Source organism: Dendrobates tinctorius, unplaced genomic scaffold (genome assembly GCF_039654945.1).
Source record: "Dendrobates tinctorius isolate UK_male_01 unplaced genomic scaffold, ASM3965494v1 ptg000060l, whole genome shotgun sequence".
In the NCBI taxonomy this organism is placed as follows: Eukaryota; Metazoa; Chordata; class Amphibia; order Anura; family Dendrobatidae; genus Dendrobates; species Dendrobates tinctorius.
Genome location: NW_027361728.1, coordinates 580,239 through 596,868, shown reverse-complemented (window position 1 = coordinate 596,868; position 16,630 = coordinate 580,239).

The window sequence follows — 16,630 nt, the reverse complement described above, 5'->3', positions numbered from 1 at the left end:
CAAAGCTACAGCTATTGTGGTGTTATATAGAGCGGCAGCGTCATCCGCATTGTGTAAGGAACTTATATCTGTGAGAGGGAGGAGGGATTCAGAGAATGAGTGTAGATCAAGGTGTTTAAGATTTCTGCGAGGGTGTAAAGGTTTGTGGAGTGGGGATTGTAGACATGGAGTGAAGAGGGAAGAGAATGTGAGAAGGTTGTGGTCAGAGAGGGGAAGAGGTTAGTTAGAGAGGTTAGATAGGGAGCAGAGGCGGGTGAAGATGAGGTCCAGTGTGTGGACATCTTTGTGGGTGGCTGTAGAAGACCATTGAGTGAGGCCGAAGGAGGAAGTGAGAGATAGATGTTTAGTGGCAGCTGAGAGGGAAGTGTCAATGGGGATGTTGAAGTCACCCATGATGATAGTAGGGATGTCTGCAGAAAGGAAATGAAGTAACCAGGTGGTGAAGTGGTCAAAGAAGGTGGTGGCTGGCCCTGGGGGGCGGTAGATTACAGCCAGTTGGAGGTTGGAGGGGGAGTAGATGCGCACAGAGTGCAACTCAAAGGAAGGGAGGGTAACAGAGGGTGGCAGTGGGATTGGGGTGAAGGAGCAGGTATCTGACAGGAGAAAACCAACTCCTCCACCATGTTTGCTGCTGGGGCGGGGGGTGTGAGAAAGGTGGAAGCCACCATACAAAAGTGCAGCAGGAGAGGCTGTGTCAGAAGGGGTGAGCCAGGTTTCAGTGATGGCGAGGAAGGAAAGTTTGGTAGTAACAAAAAGATCATGGATGTAGGAAAGCTTGTTGCAGACAGAGCGAGCGTTCCACAGAGCTCCTGTTAGTGGGACTGGGGAAGCGGGGGCAGGGTGAATGGGTGTAAGGTTAGAGAGGTTACGGAAGGTTGTGATAGAGCGTGGATGGGAGGTAGAAATGACTGTGGGAATGTGGTGAGGAGGACCAGGATTTGGAGAGATATCACCAGCAGTGAGAAGGAGCAGAGAAAGTGTTAGCAGGTGAGAGCAGGAGAGGGCATGAGGGGGCTGTCTGAGTTTGGAGACAGAGGATTGTATGTTAAGGAACAGTTTTGAGGCGGAGGTGAGGTGGATGGGGAGGATTGAAGAAGAGATGAACAGTTCCTTACTAGCAGTAGGGATTAGGGGAATTAGCAGAAAGTGAAGGATTATAGGGGTGAAAGTGAAAACAAACAGAAACATTGTTTACAGTGACTGTGTACAGGTACCTTCAGTTCCCTTCTGGTTCAATTCTGGTTTTAATTCTTAAATTAATCTTCACACTACTAGAACACACTTATAGGAATCACACTGCAGACTGAAGGCTATGCAGACTTGTGCTCTGCAATATATGTACAACTAAGTGCAGTCAGGTGTGAAGCAGAGAGGAGTGGTCTCTGCTCATCTTGGTCAGAGAATTAAGGGTGGACCAGATGCATACAATCAAGCCAGAGTAAACAAGGTCATAAATAATTCTGGGGTAAGCTGGGGTTAGCTGAAAGGCATACCATGTGAATGCTAGGTGCAGAGGCAAGTCTATGTGCAAAGCTGGGTGATGTACTGTGTGCCCTTCATAGACAGACAGCATTAGAGCAGGAGAGCTGGGTGGATGAACATACCATGTGAATGCTAGGTGCAGAGGTAAGTCTATGTGCAAAGCTGGGTGCAAATCTAGAAGATGTTATAGCACTTATCAAAGTAATGATGAGCAAACATGTTCGCAACTGCTCGATGTGCGATTGAGCACTGGGGTGCTTGGATACATTTGTTACTTGATTGAGTATCACTGTTGCTTGAGCTCCATGCTTGAGTCCCTGCCCTGCATGTTTCGCGACAGTTATGCTGCGTTCGACTTGCATTAAATGCGGTAAATCCACACTAAAAAAAAGCACACACATTGTAAGTGCGTTTACACAGGTGTTTTTAGCCTGGTTGAACCTAATAAATGAATAATTTAAAAAAATGACGTGGGGTCCCCCCTATTTTTGATAACCAGCCAAGGTAAAGCAGACAGCGTCAGGCTTATATTATAAGGCTGGGAAGGTCCCTGGTTATTCTGCCCTTGCCAGCCTAAAAATACAACCCTGCAGCCACCCCATTAGATGTGCAAATTCTGGCCCTTTGCCTGGCTCTTACTGTTTGCCTTGGTGTGGTGGTAATTGGTGTAATGGTAGTTGGGCTTGACGACAGCTATGATTTGTCAAAAATGACAGCTGTAATAAACCCCTTAGGTTAGTAGTAGTAATGGAGAAGTGTTTATCAGACACCCCCATTACTAACACAGTAATAAAAAATAAAAACACACACACAGAAAAAACACTGTATTTGAATGAAGACTCCTCCACACCATCCCTCATTTACTAAATAATTGAAAAAAATAAAAACATGATGGTCTGCAGTAATCCACCGAATCCGAAGTAGTCCAGATTCCTGAAAAGTGTAAAAAGACAGAAATAAAGACACCGTACACTCCCTTGTTCACCAATTTATTATCAAAAATGTTGCCACGCATGTCTGATGCAGTCCACGTTCCTCAAATCTGTCTATGGCATCTGTGAACAGCAGTAAAGTGACTGCTATTGACAAATGCTAGGTAGTGACTATGATGCTCATCAGAGCTGCTGAGTCTCGCTGTGCTTAGCGATTGCTTGTTTCAGCATTTATTGCGGTATTTTAGTGACCAAAAAACATCATTTTGGTGTTCTCAAATTTTATTTGTTTACCATGTTTAACGATCGGGTTAATTATTTTTATAATTTGAAGCTTGGACTTTTCTGAACCGAGTGATACCACATATGTGTTTTCTTTTCATTTTTTTATTATCTTTATTTTTAGCAGGGGAAAAGGGGCATGAGTTTCACTTTTATGGCTTTTTAATTTTCTTCATAATTTTTAAAACATTTTTCTTTACTTTTCATTGTCTACACTCACTGTCTGAATCCCTCCTCCCTCTTACAGACATAAGTTCCCTACAAAATGCGGATGCCACTGCCGCGCTATATAACACCACAATAGCTGTAGCTTTGGAATCAATTGCCTCTCTTAAAAATACCAAAACTCGCAAAATCAACAGACAGCCTTGGCACACCAGTCTGACCAAAGAACTGAGGCGGGCTTCCAGGGCTGCTGAGCGGAGAGGGAAAAAATACCACTCCAATGAGGACTTCATCACATTCAAACAGTCCCTCACTACTTTCAAGGCCACACTCGCTGCAGCAAAACAAACCTACTTCTCATCTCTCATATCCTCCCTGTCTCACAACCCTAAACAGTTATTCAACACCTTCAATTCTCTCCTCCGCCCCCCAGCACCTCCTCCCTCTCCACTCATCTCAGCTGAAGACTTTGCCTCATTTTTCAAGGAGAAGATTGATAACATCAGAGACAGTTTTGGTCAACAATCCCCAGTGCCCTTCCTCCTACCTGCCCTGCCCTCCTCCCCCAAAACCAACTTCTCCACCATTACAGAAGATCGACTCTCCACTCTACTCTCAATATCACATTTCACTACCTGTGCACTTGACCTGATCCCATCCCACTTCATCCCAAACCTCACCACAGTCTTCATCCCAACCCTAACCCATCTCTTCAACCTATCACTAACAACTGGTGTTTTCCCTTCAAGCTTTAAACAAGCCTCAATCACACGTATCCTCAAAAAGCCCTCTCTTGAACCATCCTCTGCATCTAGCTATCGCTCTATATCACTTCTCCCCTATGCCTCAAAACTACTGGAACAACACGTCCATCTTGAACTATCCTCCCACCTCTCTTCTTGCTCCCTCCTTGACCACTTGCAATCCGGGTTCCGGCCACACCACTCCACTGAAACTGCCCTAACTAAGGTCCTACTAGCCGCCAAGGCCAAGCGACACTACAATGTCCTCCTCCTCCTGGACCTGTCCTCTGCCTTTGACACAGTGGACCATTCCCTATTACTACAGACCCTCTCATCTCTCGGTATCACAGACTTGGCCCTATCTTGGATTGCGTCATACCTAGCAGACCGGACATTCAGCGTCTCCCATTCGCACACCACCTCCTCACTGCGCCCCCTATCCGTCGGAGTCCCGCAAGGTTGAGTCCTAGGGCCCCTGCTCTTCTCCGTTTACACCTTCAGCCTCGTACAGCTCATAGAATCTCATGGCTTTCAGTATCATCTCTATGCTGATGACACACAGATCTACATCTCTGGACCAGATATCACCTCCCTACTAAACAGAATCCGTCAATGTCTGTCTGCTATTTCATCCTTTTTCTCTGCTAGATTTCTAAAACTTAATATGGACAAAATAGAATTAATCATCTTTCGCCCATCTCACGTGACCCCCCCCAACAGACCTATCCATTAAAGTAAACGGCTGCCCACTCTCTCCAGTCCCACATGCTCGCTGTCTCGGGGTTATCCTTGATACTGATCTCTCCTTCAAACCACATATCCAAGCACTTTCCACTTCCTGACGACTTCAGCTCAAAAATATTTCACAGATCCGTACATTCCTCAACCAAGAATCTGCAAAAACCCTAGCCCATGCTCTCATCATCTCCTGCCTTGACTACTGCAACCTCCTGCTCTGTGGCCTCCCCTCTAACTCTCTCGCACCCCTCCAATCTATTCTTAACTCTGCTGCCCGACTAATCCACCTGTCCCCCACTATTCCCCGGCCTCTCCCCTCTGTCAATCCCTGCACTGGCTCCCCATTACCCAAAGACTCCAGTTCAAAACCCTAACCATGACATACAAAGCCATCCACAACCTGAGTCCTCCGTACATCTGTGACCTAGTCTCCCGGTACTTACCTGCACCAAACCTCCGATCCTCACAAGATCTCCTCTTCCCACAATCGCACACAAGATTTCTCCCGCGCATCCCCTCTACTCTGGAACTCTCTACCACAACATATCAGACTCTCGCCTACCATGGAAACCTTCAAAAAGAACTTGAAGACCTACCTCTTCCGACAACTTGCAGTAACCACCGATCCACAAAACCGCTGCACGACCAGCTCTACCCTTGCCTACTGTATCCTCACCCATCCCATTGTAGATTGTGAGCCCTCGTGGGCAGGGTCGTTTCTCATCCTGTACCAGTCGTGACTTGTATTGTTTAAGATTACTGTAATTTTATGTATTATGTATACCCCTCCTCACATGTAAAGTGCCATGGAATAAATGGCGCTATAATAATAAATAATAATAATTGTCCTTATTAGGCTGAGTTCACACGTGGCTTTTTTTGCGTTTCCGTGGCGGTGTTTACCGCGTGATTTTGCCACGAAAACGCGAAAAATAAGCATCCCATGTATTCCTATGGGATTCTGCAATGCTGTGCTAATGCTGCGGTTTTTACCGCGGCGGAATTGCTTTGCGGTAAAAAACGCAGCATGCTCATTAATTTCGCAGAATCGCGGTGATCCTGCACCCATAGGAATGCATTGTTCTGTTTACTTTCCGCATGTGGCTGTGCACACCATGCGAAAAGTAAGCAGAACATTTGCGGATGGTACCCATGGTCTGGAGGAGAGGAGACTGTCCTCTTGGCTTTGGGTACCATATCCCTGTAAAAAATAGAGTTTAAAATAAAAAATATTGTGATTCTCACCTTCCGACGTCCCGCGCAGCCTTCCCGCCTCTCTCCATGCTCCCGGTCCCAGTAAGCCTTTGCGAGCGATGACGTCTGTTCTCGCGGGATCGCGAAGTCTCGACATCATCGCGAATGACCGCGAGACGTCGCGATCCCGCGTGAACGGACGTCATCGCGGTAATTGTCGCAAAGGATTACTGGGACCGGGAGCGTGGAGAGAGGCGGGAAGGCTGCGCGGGACGTCGGAAGGTGAGAATAACAATATTTTTTTTTTAATTATTATTATTTACATTCTATCTTTTACCATTGATGCCACATAGGCGGCCTCAATAGTAAAAAATTGGTCACACTCGTCAAACACTGTGTTTGATGAGTGTGACCAACCTGTCAATCAGTTCTCCAAGCGATGCTACAGATCGCTTGGAAAACGCTAGCAATTCTGCAAGCTAATTACGCTTGCAAAATGCTAGTTTTTCAGCGGGAAAATCGCAGGAATTTAAAATGCAATTTTCCCGTGGAATGGAATTCCGGAATTCTTGCGGTAATTTCTGCGAGAGTTCCGCTATGTGTGAACCCAGCCTAAGTCCCCTTAGGGGATTTGAAGCTGCGATCATTTGATCGCTTGCGCTATAAATACAGCAATGCCACAGCAATGCTGTATATAGAAAAGAAAATCACAGTCTCTTTTCAAGCCCAGCAATAGACAGACCCCCTGATGTCCTATCGACCCATCGGCGGCAAATGATCTCGTCCCTGGCACCCCGATGGGCGTATGTAATGACAGAGTTTCACAGTGGTATTTAAAAGGTTAACAATCATGGGTGGAGAGGCAGGTCCGGACTCTAACACACAGCCATGAACTACCAGTTATGAAGCGAGCTCACTCCACGAATTTGCACCAAACACCTGCTGCCGTACATGTACGGCTCATGTCGTGAAGGAGATTAGGGCCACTTGTCATGGGAACGAAGCTGCCAACCCACCAAACCAATTAAATAAAGACTAGTACACAGTACAGAATTTTGCAGTAAAAGGCCGCAGTGTTTATTTTGGGTTACCAAAGAATATTATTATTTACTTCATAAATGTTCAATAAAATTCATTACCAATAAATAACATATTAAAACTTATAAAAACTAACTTGTCCACCCAGCATTAGCTGGGCGACCACCGAAAGATAAACACCACGACAAATACACATACAGCTCTGGCAAAAATTAAGAGACCACCACATCAAAACCCTGTCATGGGCAGCCCATTCTCCAGACCTGAACCCCATTGAAAACCACTGGAATGTAATCAAGAGGAAGATGGATAGTCACAAGCCATCAAACAAAGAAGCAGTGTGAAAGACTGGTGGAAAGCATGCCAAGACACATGAAAGCTGTGATTAAAAATCATCGTTATTCCACAAAATATTGATTTCAGAACTCTTCATGAGTTAAAACATTATTATTGTTGTTTCTAAATGATTATGAACTTGTTTTCTTTTCATTATTTGAGGTCTGAAAGCACTGGGCTTTTTTAAAATTTTGATGATTTTGACTTTGTCAGAAAAAAAATACAAAATTTTTTGCTTGGAAATTCGGAGACATGTTGTCTGAAGTTTGTAGACTAAAAGAAAAATTTACATTTTACTCAAAAATATACCTAGAAGGGCTCATCCCCATTTGCGAGAAAAAAAACGGTCCATTTTCTGGATGGAAAAAACGGACCGATTCTATGCAATTGTCATGTGAGTGTAATGCGATTTCAGTGTGATTTTTCAATATGACATGAGTATGACATCCGTATGCAATGCGATTTTAACATGAGGTTTTACATAGAGCAGTTCTCTCCATGTAAAAACTCATGTTAAAATAGCATTGTAAACTAACACTGTACACATCCTTTTAAAAAAAAAAAACCTTCAAAACACACACACATATATATATATATATATATATATATATATATATATATATGTGAGAGAGAGAAAGATAGCAGAGAATAGCCGTTAATTCATTTGTCGGCTTTTTTAAAATAATTGCAAAAGCCGACAGGATATGAGACATGGTTTACATACAGTAAGCCATCTTATTTCATTTAGTTTTTTATATGTATATATATATATACACATAGAGTACATACATATATACACTCACTGGCCACTTTATTAGGTACACCATGCTAGTAAGGGGTTGGACCCCCTTTTGCCTTCAGAACTGCCTCAATTCTTCGTGGCAGAGATTCAACAAGGTGCTGGAAGCATTCCTCAGAGATTTTGGACCATATTGACATGATGGCATCACACAGTTGGCGCAGATTTGTCGGCTGCACATCCCTGATGCGAATCTCCCGTTCCACCACATCCCAAAGATGCTCTATTGGATTGAGATCTGGTGACTGAGGAGGCCATTTGAGTACAGTAAACTCATTGTCATGTTCAAGAAACCAATCTGAGATGATTCGAGCTTTATGACATGGCGCATTATCCTGCTGAAAGTAGCCATCAGATGTTGGGTACATTGTGGTCATAAAGGGATGGACATGGTCAGCAACAATACTCAGGTAGGCTGTGGCGTTGCAACGATGCTCAATTGGTACCAAGGGGCCCAAAGAGTGCCCAGAAAAAATTCCCCACACCATGACACCACCACCACCAGCCTGAACCGTTGATACAAGGCAGGATGGATCCATGCTTTCATGTTGTTTACGCCAAATTCTGACCCTACCATCCGAATGTCGCAGCAGAAATCGAGACTCATCAGACCAGGCAACGTTTTTCCAATCTTCTACTGTCCAATTTCGATGAGCTTGTGCAAATTGTAGCCTCAGTTTCCTGTTCTTAGCTGAGAGGAGTGGTACCCAGTGTGGTCTTCTGCTGCTGTAGCCCATCTGCCTCAAAGTTCGACGCACTGTGCGTTCAGAGATGCTCTTCTGCCTACCTTGGTTGTAACGGGTGGCAATTTGAGTCACTGTTGCCTTTCTATCAGCTCGAACCAGTCTGCCCATTCTCCTCTGACCTCTGGCATCAACATGGCATTTCCGGCCACAGAACTGCCGCTCACTGGATTTTTTTTCTTTTTCGGACCATTCTCTGTAAACCCTAGAGATGGTTGTGCGTGAAAATCCCAGTAGATCAGCAGTTTCTGAAATTCTCAGACCAGCCCTTCTGGCACCAACAATCATGCCACGTTCAAAGGCACTCAAATCACCTTTCTTCCCCATACTGATGCTCGGTTTGAACTGCAGGAGATTGTCTTGACCATGTCTACATGCCTAAATGCACTGAGTTGCCGCCATGTGATTGGCTGATTAGAAATTAAGTCTTAACACACAGTTGGACAGGTGTACCTAATAAAGTGGCCAGTGAGTGTATATATACAAACATGTCAGTGACACAAACATACTGTATATATATACACTCACTGGCCACTTTATTAGGTACACCTGTCCAACTGTGTGTTAAGACTTAATTTCTAATCAGCCAATCACATGGCGGCAACTCAGTGCATTTAGGCATGTAGACATGGTCAAGACAATCTCCTGCAGTTCAAACCGAGCATCAGTATGGGGAAGAAAGGTGATTTGAGTGCCTTTGAACGTGGCATGATTGTTGGTGCCAGAAGGGCTGGTCTGAGAATTTCAGAAACTGCTGATCTACTGGGATTTTCACGCACAACCATCTCTAGGGTTTACAGAGAATGGTCCGAAAAAGAAAAAAAATCCAGTGAGCGGCAGTTCTGTGGCCGGAAATGCCATGTTGATGCCAGAGGTCAGAGGAGAATGGGCAGACTGGTTCGAGCTGATAGAAAGGCAACAGTGACTCAAATTGCCACCCGTTACAACCAAGGTAGGCAGAAGAGCATCTCTGAACGCACAGTGCGTCGAACTTTGAGGCAGATGGGCTACAGCAGCAGAAGACCACACTGGGTACCACTCCTCTCAGCTAAGAACAGGAAACTGAGGCTAAAATTTGCACAAGCTCATCGAAATTGAGCTTGTAGAAGATTGGAAAAACGTTGCCTGGTCTGATGAGTCTCGATTTCTGCTGCGACATTCGGATGGTAGGGTCAGAATTTGGCGTAAACAACATGAAAGCATGGATCCATCCTGCCTTGTATCAACGGTTCAGGCTGGTGGTGGTGGTGTCATGGTGTGGGGAATTTTTTCTGGGCACTCTTTGGGCCCCTTGGTACCAATTGAGCATCGTTGCAACGCCACAGCCTACCTGAGTATTGTTGCTGACCATGTCCATCCCTTTATGACCACAATGTACCCAACATCTGATGGCTACTTTCAGCAGGATAATGCGCCATGTCATAAAGCTCGAATCATCTCAGATTGGTTTCTTGAACATGACAATGAGTTCACTGTACTCAAATGGCCTCCTCAGTCACCAGATCTCAATCCAATAGAGCATCTTTGGGATGTGGTGGAACGGGAGATTCGCATCAGGGATGTGCAGCCGACAAATCTGCGCCAACTGTGTGATGCCATCATGTCAATATGGTCCAAAATCTCTGAGGAATGCTTCCAGCACCTTGTTGAATCTCTGCCACGAAGAATTGAGGCAGTTCTGAAGGCAAAAGGGGGTCCAACCCCTTACTAGCATGGTGTACCTAATAAAGTGGCCAGTGAGTGTATATATCTAATATAATATATATATATATACATTATATATATTATATATATGTAACATATAATATATATGATATAGTTACAGTGCCTTGCAAAAGTATTCGGCCCCCTGGAACTTTTCAACCTTTTCCCACATATCATGCTTCAAACATAAAGATACCAAATCTAAATTTTTGGTGAAGAATCAGCAACAAGTGGGACACAATTGTGAAGTTGAACAAAATTTATTGGTTATTTTACATTTTTGTGGAAAGTCAAAAACTGAAAAGTGGGGTGTGCAATATTATTCGGCCCCTTTAACTTAATACTTTGTTGCACCACCTTTTGCTGCTATTACAGCTGCAAGTCGCTTGTGGTATGTCTCTATCAGTTTTGTACATCGAGAGACTGAAAGTCTTGTCCATTCTTCCTTGGCAAACAGCTCGAGCTCAGTGAGGTTTGATGGAGATCGTTTGTGAACAGCAGTTTTCAGCTCTTTCCACAGATTCTCGATTGGATTCAGGTCTGGACTTTGACTTGGCCATTCTAACACCTGGATACATTTATTTGTGAACCATTCCATTGTAGATTTTGCTTTATTTTTGGGATCATTGTCTTGTTGGAAGACACATTTACGTCCTAGTCTCAGGTCTTTTGGTGACTCCAACAGGTTTTCTTCAAGAATGGTCCTGTATTTGGCTCCATCCATCTTCCCATCAATTTTAACCATCTTCCCTGTTCCTGCTGAAGAAAATCAGGCCCAAACCATGATGCTGCCACCACTATGTTTGACAGTGGGGATGGTGTGTTCAGGGTGATGAGCTGTGTTGCCTTTACCCTAACCATATTGTTTGGCATTGTTGCCAAAAAGTTTGATTTTGGTTTCATCTGACCAGAGCACCTTCTTCCACATGTTTGGTGTGTCTCCCAGGTGGTTTGTTGCAAACTTTAAACAACACTTTTTATGGATATCTTGGAGAAATGGCTTTGTTCTTGCCACTCTTCCATAAAGGCCTGATTTGTGCAGTGTACGACTGATTGTTGTCCTATGGACAGACTGTCCCACCTCAGCTGTAGATCTCTGCAGTTCATTCAGAGTGATCATGGGCCTCTTGGCTGCATCTCTGATCAGTCTTCTCCTTGTTTGAGATGAAAGTTTAGAAGGACGGCCGGAACTTGGTAGATTTGCAGTGGTATTATCCTCCTTCCAATTCAATATGATCACTTGCACAGTTCTCCTTGAGATATTTAAGGTTTTGGAAATCATTTTGTATCCAAATTCGGCTTTAAACTTCTCCACAACAGTATCACGGACCTGCCTGTTGTGTTCCTTGGTCTTCATAATGCTCTCTGTGCTTCAAACAGAGCTCTGAGACTATCACAGAGCAGGTTCATTTATACGGAGACTTGATTACACACAGTTGGATTATATTTATCATCATTAGTCATTTAGGACAACATTGGATCATTCAGAGATTCACAATGAACTTCTGGAGTGAGTTTGCTGAACTGAAAATGAAGGGGCCGAATAATATTGCATGCCCCACTTTTCATTTTTGACTTTCCACAAAAATTTAAAATAACCAATAAATTTCATTCAACTTCACAATTGTGTCCCACATGTTGTTGATTCTTCACCAAAAATTTACATTTGGTATCTTTGTGTTTGAAGCATGATTTGTGGGAAAAGGTTGAAAAGGTCCAGGGGGCCGAATACTTTAGAAAGGCACTGTATATAGACATGCTATTGACAAATACAATTATTCTAATGTTGGTTCTAAATTATGGACATGTATTTATAAAATACATGATTATTTCAAGGAACAAAATGGTGTGTGGTCCCCCTATTATTTATAGACAGCAACACTTTATTACGGTAATTGTATATGTCTCTGACATATATATATATATATATATATATTTTATATGTATAGATTATATATATATATATTATGTATATTATATATGAAATGTATGTATGTGTATACAAAAGCCGCTAATTCAATTGCCGGCTTCTGTAAAATCATTTCCCAACTCGTCATGAAATGACACATGGTTTACATACAGTAAACCATTTCAATTCATGTTTTTTGTATATGTCCCTGATTAATAATTAGATTATGATTTGTGTGTAAAATTTGGGACATCTAGTTGTTAAATTAAGGGGTTAATTAATTGGAAAAAATTGCGTGGGCTCCCGCGGTAAAATTGCAACCAAAGAGGTAAAGCAGGTGAGTGAGGGCAGATTTTAATAGCCATGAGAGGGACCATTGCTTTTGGCCCCCCTGGCTACAAAAATCTGCCCCCAGACACCCCAGAAAAGGCGCAATTATAACATGCACCTAGTCTGGCACTTATCCTCTCTATTCCCATTGCCCTGTAGCCGTGGCGAATGGGTTACTATAACAAATGGTTAATGTCACCTTGCAATTGGAAGGTGACATTAAGCCGATTAATAATGGAGAGGTGTTAATTAGACACCGATCCATTGTTAACCCTAGACTAAAAAACACACAGACATTAATGAAAGTCTTTTAATGAAATAAAGACACTTAGTTTTTTACCACATTTTATTACTCTGGTAATCCATAAATAAACCATGACCTGCAAAAAAAAAATAACATAAAAAAAAACATATTCTTACCTCTCCACTATTCAGTCATGTCCCACGCTGCAATCCTTCACAAGGGGTTAAATAGTTTACAATGAGGACCGGTGCTAATGCTACCAGCCCCATTGTAAACCACTGCCAGAATGAATTAGTTCAGCTCTTTGCAGCCTCACTGGCTGCCTGGATAGGAACTAATTAGCATGGGAAAGTTTCTGACTTTTTTCCCACGCTCATCAGTTCACTTCAGGTCAGGCGGGGACTCCCTGCAGCCTCAGTGACGTCAGCCAGTTTTGATAGCTACTTCCGAACGTCTGTAAAACATAAATTAATAAATAATTTGGTCAGGCCTTATATAAATTTTGAATCTATCAGACAACCATCTATCCAATCTTTTTATGACTGATTCATTCAGACCTAAGCTGGCAGCCTCTGTTGCCGCACCAATACAAAATGAATGGAAAGAAATTTTAAAATCGTCCAAATCGGGAAAATGCAAATATCTACGTAAGAGTGAAGAAAACTGGAACCTCGTTCGTGGTGAAGAATCCAAGTGAATGAAGAATGACCTAGAAGACAATGGCCTAAGCCTCATAAATACCTTCAATAAAAATACCGGGCACAACTTACTTCAAACTATTAACTCTAATGCTTTAACCCCTCTTCGATCATTTAGTCTGTGTTCACATGTAGCTTTTTTTTGCGCTTTCGGGGTGATTTTAAACAGGCTATCTTGCAGCGAAAACGCAAAAAAAAGCATTCCATGCAATCCTGTGGCATTCAGCACATGCTGTGCTAATGCTGCGGATTTTTCCGCGGCGGAACTGCATCATGGAAATATACGCAGCATGCTCATTCTTTGTGGGAATCGAGGGAAAATCCGCACACTTAGGAATGCATTGTTCTGCTTACTTTCCGCATGTGGCTGTGCCCACCATGTGAAAAGTAAGCAGAACATTTGCGGATGGTACCCATGGTCTGGAGGAGAGGACATTCTCCTCCAGGCTCTGGGTACCATATCCCTGTAAAAAATAGAATTAAAATAAAAAAATCATCATATTCTCACCTTCCGATGTCCCTCGCAGTGTCACCAGGCCTCAGTGATGCTCCTGGCAACTCCTGTTCCCAGTGATGCATTGCGACAATGACCTTTGATGACTTTGCGGTCTCGCGAGACCGCGATGTCATGAAAGGTCATTGTCGCAATGCATCACTGGGAACGGTACCTGTCGGGAGCATCGTGATGATCAGGAACGCTGCGCGGGACGCCGGAAGGTGAGAAAAACACCATTTTTTATTTTTTTAAATTATTTTTAACATTAGATCTTTTTTACTACTGATGCTGCATAGGCAGCCTCAATAGTAAAAAGTTGGTCACACTAGTCAAACACTATGTTAGACGAGTGTGACCAATCTGTCAATCAGTTTTCCAAGCGATGCTACAGATCGCTTGGAAAACGCTAGCATTCTGCAAGCTAATTACGCTTGCAAATCGCTAGTTTTTCCGCAGGAAATAGGCGGGAATTAGAATGCGGTTTTCTCGCATATTTCCTGCGGAATGGAATTCCGGAATTCCCGCGGAAATTTCAGCGTCAATTCCGCAACGTGTGCACATAGCCTTAAGATTAATATAAACTGATTCATACCTGAACACCACATCAGAATATTATAAAATAGCAACAGATTTAATACTTGACGTTAAGTCACCCATTCTTAGGGCTGCAAAATAAGGCTTTGAAAACACAGCCTTAAAAAGGTGACTCTCGTATGGTGATGAACAAACCGCTGGGCAAGACTCAATCAAATTTTTTAATAAATTTAAACTGACTGGTCTTCTGATGTCCTGAGTAACCTTATCCCTCTTAAAACTTTTTAAAGCTTGCTTCACTTGAAACCAGCTAAGGCCGGGTTCACACTTGCATTTGGATAGAGTGCTTAGGGCTGCCTACTTCCTCCCTTAAGCTCCGAATACTTGCGCATGCATCCTGCGTACCTATCTTTTACACTGGGGGTGCAGGGACATGAGTTGTATGCGGATGCATCCGCATGCATCGTTTTGACGTACCCACCGAACACAACATTGATGTATTGCTGAAACTTGCACATCATGCACAGGAGCACTTTAATGTTATTGCAATGCACCTTAGCACTTTTTAATACGGGATTTATGCCTGTTTAGACGCTAGCCTATTTGGGCATGTCCCTTATAAAGCCATATAATATATTTATGCAGATTGATTAATTGTTACTTTAACATTTACTTGTCATATTTCGTCATCTGCTTTTATATATTGGAATTTAGCTATTTGCCTTATTTTGTGCTCTCTTTGCATTTTGAATTGATAATATGCCACAATTTAAACTCTCATGTGTAATTGATCATTATACCAAAGTTGTAGTTTGAATTATGTCCCATTGTCCTGCTATGGTAGCCTTACTCTGAATCTATATGGATCTTATGAGTATAAATAATAAACTATATATGTTCATTTAACAAACTCTTTGACCTGTAGTAATTGATATTTGGAGTTTTTTTCTATTTTATGTAATTGATACCTCTCGGGAAATTTTTGTGCTTAATTATTTTAAAAACAAGCAGCAAAAGCTTTATCTCATAGAGAATCATCTACTATCCCTTGCTGTCCTATCTGATTATTCTCCTTTTCTTCTTCCCCTGCCCAGGAGCTTAGAAATTTTCTTACCTTGTTCCTGCACGGTCAGACACAGCCATTACACAGTACATAGCAGGGGCACATTTATTAGATTACCTCAGCATAAGAAAATTTTTTAACACATCTAATTGTACAACTTATTTTTATTCCAAGGTCTATTGATTAAAATGCAACATGTTAATGAGAACTCTTTTAGCACAAAGGCACAACACCTGCTGCCTGTTGAACAGTTACCTTGGTTATTGTCCCAAATGACATGCAACTTTCTCTCTCCATGTCCAATGTCAGATGTCATCTCATTCTGATAGGATGTTAATGAATTTCACTATGTGACACACTTCTCAGTAATTCTCTGTATTTTATTCTCAAGGATTGTGAATAAACATTTTTGTGTCTCTTTGGTACTCAAAAGGTTAAAAGTAGCAGTGTTTATAATGAAGAGGCTTAATGCTTGCAAATGAACCCTTGTGTGCAAGTACATCAATCGCCTGATGAATCATTAATGCAGTAGGGAAGATTGCTTAAATATTGGCCTTTACACTCCTACTTCTTGCCAAGAAACTATCCAAAACCAGCATTTTGGCCTTTGTCTGACTTGGTTATATTGATTTAAGGTTTTTACTCAGTCAAAGCTGAAGACATATACATTGTATCTCGTTATTGGAGACAAGAATAAACTTTTAAGCAATTTTGATAAATACAAGGCTCAATGAATCAATTTTTGACTATGAAATTACTTAGAGCTTGTTTAAGAAATTTGACATCCCCAGGTCTGAAACGATGATGCAGTGACTGTATGTAACAGGAAACAATGAGAAAAAATGAAAATAACCAATAAGCAGAAGAAAGTAGTCACATAATTGTCAGGACTCAAATGTCAGGACCCTGTCAGCATCGGCAAACTGCCATGCCGAGCAGGGTGACTTACCCCCACTATGGGAGAGCGCAGGGTCCAATACAGTAGTGACGGTTCAAGCAGACAGGACCTGCGGCACTGAAAATAATAAGGAGTCCCAGGACCTAGATCATGTGACTGCAGGGGGCGGGGCTTAGCGTCCTACTGCTGCAGATGATATAATGTACCTACTGCAGGGAAACTGTAGTAGAGGAAACCGCAGGTCAGACAAGCGAGGGTTCGCACACGGAGAGGGCTGTGCGGTTCCAGAGGGACGAGCAGAG